This window comes from Silene latifolia, chromosome Y (assembly GCF_048544455.1).
Source record: "Silene latifolia isolate original U9 population chromosome Y, ASM4854445v1, whole genome shotgun sequence".
NCBI classification, from domain to species: Eukaryota; Viridiplantae; Streptophyta; class Magnoliopsida; order Caryophyllales; family Caryophyllaceae; genus Silene; species Silene latifolia.
In genome coordinates, this window is record NC_133538.1 from 168,673,744 (window position 1) to 168,682,051 (window position 8,308).

The window sequence follows — 8,308 nt, forward strand, 5'->3', positions numbered from 1 at the left end:
GAAAGCGATAGGGCACTCGGTCGAGTGCTCGGTCCACTCGGTCGAGTGAACCGCCACTCGGTCTAGTGACCCTATTTCAGAAACTTTCAAAAATTCCCAGATGTCACTCGGTCTCTCACTCGGTCGAGTGAGATGCACTCGGTCGGGTACAGCCTTAGAAACTACGAGGTATTAAAATCTTCCCCCCTTAAAAAGAACATTGTCCTCGAAGTTCACACCCAACACTATAATCTACCAAAAATCTATATCCCAAAACGCCCCAAAGGTTTATGGTGCAAGTAAAAAAATACGAGACTAGTACGGGCATGACTAACCAAAAGACCATAAGGTGAGGTGATAATGACTTTAAGTAAAAGAAAGAAAGGAAACTTTTACTTCCGTAATTTGCCCTACCCCTCAAGAAACAAGGTTACGACCTCGTAACCAAACTCATACCTCATCAAAAAGGTGAGGATACCGCTCTTTCATGATCTCCTCGGCCTCCCACGTAGCCTCCTCTACTAGATGGTTAGACCACAATACTTTCACTAACACCGTCTCACCATGTCTTGTTTTTCTTACTTTCCGGTCCAAGATCTCTTTGGGCGTCTCCGCATAAGTTAAGGCATCATCTAACTCGATCGTTTCCGCCTCAAGCACATATGAAGGGTCACTTACGTACTTATGCAATTGAGACACATGAAAAACATTGTGAACTCGCTCCAATGCCGAGGAAAGTGCTAAATGGTAGGCACTTCCCCGACTCTATCCAATATCTCATAAGGCCTTATGAACTTTTGGATCAACTTTCCTCTCTTCCCGAACCTCATCACTCCTCTCATGGTAGAAACCTTAAGTAAGACCTTATCTTTCACCGCAAATTCAATATCACTTCTTCTCAAATCGGCATAACTCTTTTGCCTATCTTGTGCCGCTCTCATCTTTTCTCGGATTATATGTACTTAGTCTATCATGTCTTGGATAATTTGAGGTCCCAACAAGATGGCTTCGGTGCTATCATCCCAACATATGGGACTTCGACACTTTCTCCCATACAAGGCTTCAAATGGTGCCATGCCAATGCTAGCATGGTAGCTATTATTGTAATAGAACTCAATCAAATGCAATCTATCTTCCCAAGAGCCCCCAAATTCCAAAACACATGCTCTCAACATGTCTTCCAAGGTTTGGATTGTTCTCTCGGTTTGTCCATCCGTTGCCGGGTGGAAAGCTGTACTCATTTTTTATTGAGTACCCAAAGAACTTTGTAGTTCTTGCCAAACTCTCGAAATGAACCTTGAATCACGATCCGACAAAATATCCTTCGGAAATCCATGAAGCTTGACCACACATTTGCAATAGGCGCTTGCTAGTTCCACCTTGCTCCAAGTGTCTTTCATTGCAATAAAATGAGCCGATTTGGTTAACCTATCCACAATGACCCAAATCATGTTGTTATCCTTTTGAGTTCTTGGTAGTCCCACTATGAAGTCCATAGATATTGACTCCCACTTCCATTCCGGCACATCTAGCGGTTGGACTTTCCCTTGTGGTGTCTTGTGCTCTCCCTTTACCCTTTGGCAAGTCAAGCATCTCGCCACCAATGCCGCCACTTCCCTCTCCATGTTTGACCACCAAAATGTCTTCTTAAGGTCCTTGTACAACTTATCACCGCCCGGAGGCACCGAGTAAGGTGTTTTATGGGCCTCGTTCATGATCTTCTTCTTAAGTTCTTCATCACTTGGTATGAACCACCTCCCTTTGAATCTAATACTTTTGTCTCCCTGCAACTCAAACCTTGAAGTTTCACCTCTTTCCAATGCCCCCTTCCACTCTTGGATTTTGGTATCACTTGCTTGCTTTTCCTTGATTTCAGCGTATAACTTGGGTTCTAAGGTCAAGTCACCAATGACTCATATGAATACCCATCTTCTTCACTTCTTCCTTTAGCCTGAACATGGACAAAGCGGTACACAAAGAGTGAACCGACTTCCTACTCAAGGCATCGGCTACCACACTAGCTTTCTCTTCATGGTATACCATTTCCATGTCATAGTCCACAATGAGCTCAATCCATCTTCTTTGCCTTTATATGATAGACACCTCAAAATGTCTGCTAGCCTTTTGGACACCCAATGATGAGGCTTTTATTTAATTCGGAATGAAACTTACTTGGATTTGATATAAGGTTATTTATGCTCAAAATCGTCCCAAAAACAACCATTTTACCACCCTGTCCACTTCAACAACTCATTATATTCATAGCTTTGTTTAATTCTACTAAGTATACTGTTAGAATAACTTGTCAAGTTGACCTATTAACGGCACAAAACCGTAAATATTGATGGAAAATGATTCATGTTTATAGGTTGTGCTTAAAACGATACTTGGTTCCGCTTATAAGAAATAAGGCAACTCACCTTATCAGCAATTTTCAATATAGCCCGGGTTTAAATAGTAACCCCAATTCAGTTAGTTTGGTCCAAATGTTTTTGGCCTAAGTGTCGGGTCCAAAACTCACACAATTTGTATGTCTCGAAGCAAATAAAGAGTTAAATGCTCTTACTTGTACGATAAGGAAGTATATACTTTCCCGGATTACATGAGAATGGTTTGTGTTTGTGCCAATAAGAAATTGTTGGATAAGATAAAGTTAAAATAATTGTGTACACACCCTAGCATACAGAGAGAGGAACATACGACATACACAGATAATACCAAATACACGCATAAGACCAGTTCCTATATTCAATGCATTCAAACTCCGTCTCAAATATAGTATCTCAGCTTTAAACCAAACCACTCATATAAATTAAACCGTCCCAGTTCCGTATAAGCGCATAAGAGCCGTTAATTTACGACAAAGTCGAAATTCATTCATAGTCAAGATCCAAATAGGCCTGAGGGTACCAGATTCAAATAAGTTTTCTTTACTCTTTTTATTTTGTCTTTTATTTGTTTTCACGCATTTTATCATATTGCTTGTATAATTGGACTAACCTGTTTTGTACTACTCCGTATTTTAATAATAATTTATAAGAATAATTTATGTAATTTAATGAGTGATTAAATAACATTTCTAATAATAAATACAAGTAAGACGTTAATTAAATAATAAATTATAGTTCAAGTCGGGAATTGGGTTTGGCTAATATTTGTGCTTTGGGCCGTGTGCTATTATTATATGGGCCGAAACTTATTTAATTGGTATGAGTATAATCGGGATTTGTATCGGAAATTAATAATAATATAACAAGGAAATAATATTATATAAAGGTAATTATAATAATAATAATAATAATAATAATAATAATAATAATAATAATAATAATAATAATAATAAAGTTATGGCAATAATAAATTAGTAAGTATTATATGAGGAAATCATAGTTATGTTAAGGTTAATAATATGTGATAATAATAATAATAATATAATTATAATGAAAATTCCTATACTAATTGGAATAAGGAAAGTTACATAGTTTCCTAATTGGCCTCGTATTCTCTAAATCTTACACTATAAATACCACCTTAAATCTGAGAAATAATTCACAAATTAAAAGAAGGAGCTTTAGGAGACGGAAGAAGAAGGAATTAACATAAATCAATTAATCAACTCGAGGTAATTATTCATCTTAAATCGATTTATATTCTTTTCATGCAAGCATCTTTAGATCGATAGTATGACTTATATAGACCACCATAGGACTCGGGAATTGGACCTATAGCGACATTGGAATGCAAAGTTTCTGACCTGACCTTTATTGACCGTCATTGACCGTGGTAGGATGGTGTTTAGGGCGGCTAAAGGTGGCTGGTCAGGGGGTTATACGGGTTTGGTTGTGGGTGATTGGAATGGGTAATTGAACCCTTAATTGACGTCGTCTTGACCTGGTTATGGAGGGGTTGTGACGGAGGAAGGTGGTCGGTCATGTTGGTGGTGGCGGTATGGTGGCAGGTGGCGGTTTGTGGCGGTGGTGGCGAAAACAGTGGAGTAACTTGTGTTTTGGGCAGGCTGTTTCGAGGGGGTTTATGGTGGCTGTAGGAGGTCTGGGTTGGGGTGGTTTATTTGAAAAAAGGAGATTTTTTACGGGATCTCACAGTGGTGACTCCGTTGAGGACCTATTACGAGGGTAGGACTTGAACTCTATTTATAATCAATCAATATATATAACTAAAGGAGGCTTTTTTTTCCTAATTATACTATTAGCATTAGAATTAGGAGATAACTAATTATTTACAATTTTTCTATTATAATTAGGAATATAATTTTCCTATTAGAAATGAAAATTAATTAATTATTTTACAATTTTCCTATTAGAAATAGGAAATAAATTAACAATTTATTAAGGATTTTTTTCTAATTATACTATTAGAATTAGGAGATAATAATCATTTAAATTTTTTCTATTATAATTAGGAATATGATTTTCCTATTAGAAATGAGAATTAATTAATTATTTTACAATTTTATTATTAGGAACAGGAAATAAATTAATTATCTGCAATTTATTAATATTAAAAAAATATTCATTAGTATTTGTTCACTTTTTATTAAATTAGAAGGAAAAAAACCTTTGATATATTTATAATATCCAATTTTATAACAACTTCCGATTAAAAAAAAAGAGGTATTATGAGGCTAAAAGGCCCTAGGCCGAACTGGGTTGTGACAAATGTGCATGATTAATACGTACTACATGGAATTTACTCATGTAAAGAGTAAAATGAACGCTGAAATATGCCCCTACGTCTTTTGTTATTGCTAATGTCATATTTAATTATACATATTACGAAGTTTATTTTTCAAATGTCATATGTATTTCTCCTACTAATTTTAAAGTTACTTCTCTCACAATACACTTCAACTTCTATTGATAATTTATTATTATATTATTTACATTCATTTGTCATTATATAAAAGTATATTAATCAAAATTTAAATAACATATTCACAAATTATTGATAAGTACAAAGTTTGATATCTATTTTTCAAGGAGTATTAAAAGATAAAGAAAGTTGCTGCTAAGTTGCGAATCGAAATATAATATTATGACAAATTAGTAAATGTTTTGAAAAACTTTAATGTGCGATTGTTTTACAATTTAAAGTAAAAATGGTACCACGAGTAATAAAATAGATTTGAATGAGGCTTGAAGGTAAATTAGATACACTTATTATAGAAATATGTATAAGGTTAAGATTCAATTCAAGCAACGATCGACATTAAAAAAAAGTCATGAAAACCAAATAAAAGGGTAAGAGTAGTCTTTCCCTAACATAGTGAAGACCGTCTCTCAACTTTTCTTCTGATAAATTTACATGCATAAAAAACGGTATTATTCAATTATATGGAGCAAACTAATTATTGTTAATGCTATATATTTTTTCTTTTGTGTGTAAATTGAGCACATCATCACTATAATTTAGAGAGAGATACGAATTGGGGAAGGGTAAGACATATTCGTCATGCATAATATGATGCTTTAACTACCTTTAGGCAAAAATATAAAAATAAATAAAAAAGTTTAAATCTAAAAGGGGGTCACATACTTGCCAAATCTTCGATAATTCTCTACCGCATTAATATTCTCATGAAGCTTATGACATTTATTTCATATTAATAAAAAAAATAATTATACTTCTACGTACAATTTGTGATTTATAACTTTTAGCTAACTTATTTGAACTTGCTTAAATTTATATATTTTAAGTGAAGAATATTAGTTATAAATATGGTAAAGATAAAGTTTGATCTTTAATTTTCTCAGAGATAAAAAAAAAAACTCAATTTTTATTTTCTTATACTCCCTCCGTCTCGATCATTTGTTATCTATTCATTTCGGCACAAAGACCAAGAAAATAAGAGAAAGAATGAGAAAATAGTGATAAATAAAGGAGTTCTCTCACATGTCCACTTGCCCATATCACATACCCCACTTTTCCACTTGCCTAAATTGACCAAAAATAGAAATAGATAACAAATGAATGATACACCCCAAAATGGAAATAGATAACAATTGACCAGTACAGAGGAGTAATATAATAATTAAAGGTCATAATGTAAAACAGGAAATTACACCACAATCCACTATTTCAATATGTCGATGATCAACACTCAAAATAGCACATTTGTTATTTAAATAGTATAAAAACTCTCAAAATGCTAAAAAAAAAATGTTCAATCTGTCGTTATCAAGCAAAACCTAAGTTTCTACATTTTTTTTGTCATGTTCAACTTAATCTTTTTGGGATGTAAAAATGATGAAGTTCAGAAAGTAACGGTTAGTTTTCTGTTAGTTAGATGGACTTTTCAAGAGAGAGATGAAAGTTTTGCATTTTAGACCGTTTTATGTGTGAACCGAAGGGATTAAGTAGTGGGCTAGAGGTTGTTTCGAGTGGGAATGAGGTTGATTGCGAAGAGTTGGTTAACTAAAGTTTTTCCTTACTAGATCTAGAAAGGGGATAATAATTATGAGATAATAAAATTTGAAGAAAAAAAAGTGACAATAAAAAATGAGATGGGGGTACTAAGATTTATATATGCAAAATGAAATAAATAGCAAAGTTCGTGTATATATATAATATTCAAACTTATTCAGTTTACAAACATAGTACCCAAACACTTTGTTTGAGTATTTGGAATGGAGGTAGGGGAGGGGATGAGAAAAAGACTAGGAAGGGAATGGGAGAGAGATAAGAGGGAAGATTGCTTCTTAAACTTTTGATCTTTGTTTAAGGAGAAATAAATTGTCATCGATAAGGGAGACGAGGATCCATATATATCATCTGGAGTAAATTGGTGTTTCATGGAGGTGAATGTGATTTATGACTTCTTAAATGTAAAACGTAGCAGAAAGGTAGTGATAGTTTTAGTGGATTGTTGGTTGTTTCAAGTAGTAAGAACTAATCACAGTGGCTGATGTTTTATTTTGCGGGTAAATTAGTGGGGTGGAGGGAGAGTGCATTTGTGGAAGGGTGATGAGTTTAACGAGGATAGTGATAATATATAAGGTTATTTATTAGCAAAATATCGCTTGCATTAAAACATATAGGTAACATGAATAATAACAAGAAACCTCAAAAGATCATATTGATAAACTTAATCTTGACCCCATCAATCCAAATTAAATTCAAATCATAATTCTAACGACATTGTCGAGAGCAAGGGCTAGTTTTCATTGGATTGTGGATTTTTCTAGAAGTAGGGGTTTAGTTTTTCACTTGGTTGGATAAATTTGAGAGAAGTTTCGAAGACAAGGATCGATCTTTCAAGGGATGAGATTGTTTTAGATCATGTGTGTGAATAAGGAAGAAAAATAGGGGTCTGCATGAAGGATTTTGTTTCAAATGAGAAGATGGGGGGCAAGACTATTGTTATAGGGGGTGTCATAAGTAGCCCCAACCATGTAATATTGCGTTGGAATTTGGTTCACATTCAAAGATACGTCTATAGTTTCACCGGGAGATATAACATTTAACTACCTGTAAATATTTTTACGTAACTAGCATTTGGCCCAATAATGATTATTGTTTTCCTTGACCAATTAAAAAACAAACAGGTATTAATAAACAAAATTTAAAAACTCTCAGTCCCAAGTATCATATATATAAACTCCATATTGGTTTTATTTTCTTAAAAAAAAGCATTGTCGAGAGTAAGGGATAGTTTACATTGGATGGTGAATTTTTCTAGAAGTAGGGGTTTCGTTTTTCACTTGGTTGGATAAATTTGAGATAAGTTTCGGAGACAAGGATCGATCTTTCAAGGGATTAGATTGTTTTAAATCATGTGTGTAAATAGGGAAGAAAAATAGGGGTTTGCGTGAATGATTTTGTTTCAAATGAGAAGATGGGGGCCAAGACTATTGCTATAGACAAGAGAGAGGGGGAGGAGGGGGGAGGGGGAGAGGGGGGGGTTCATAAGCGGCCCTAGCCATAGAGTATTGCGTCGGAATTTGGTTCACATTCAAACGTACTTCTATAGTTTTAACACGAGATATAACATTCTAACTACCTCTAAATGTTTTTACATAATTACAATTTGATCCAGCAATTATTAAATTATGGTTGTTAGTCGAAAGAAGGAGATTTTTTGCATCATTGAGTTGATTATGCAGAGTAGATATTATTGTTTTCCTTGACCAATTGAAAAATAAACAGGTTTTAATGAACAAATTTTAAAAACTATCAGTCCAAGTATCATATGTATAAACTTCATATTGGTTTTATTTTCCTAAAAAAAAAGTATTTTATTAATCAAACACTCTTTTATTCTTATGTCAATATTATGGTAACGGGAATTATTTGTTGGTCATGCGGCATACAT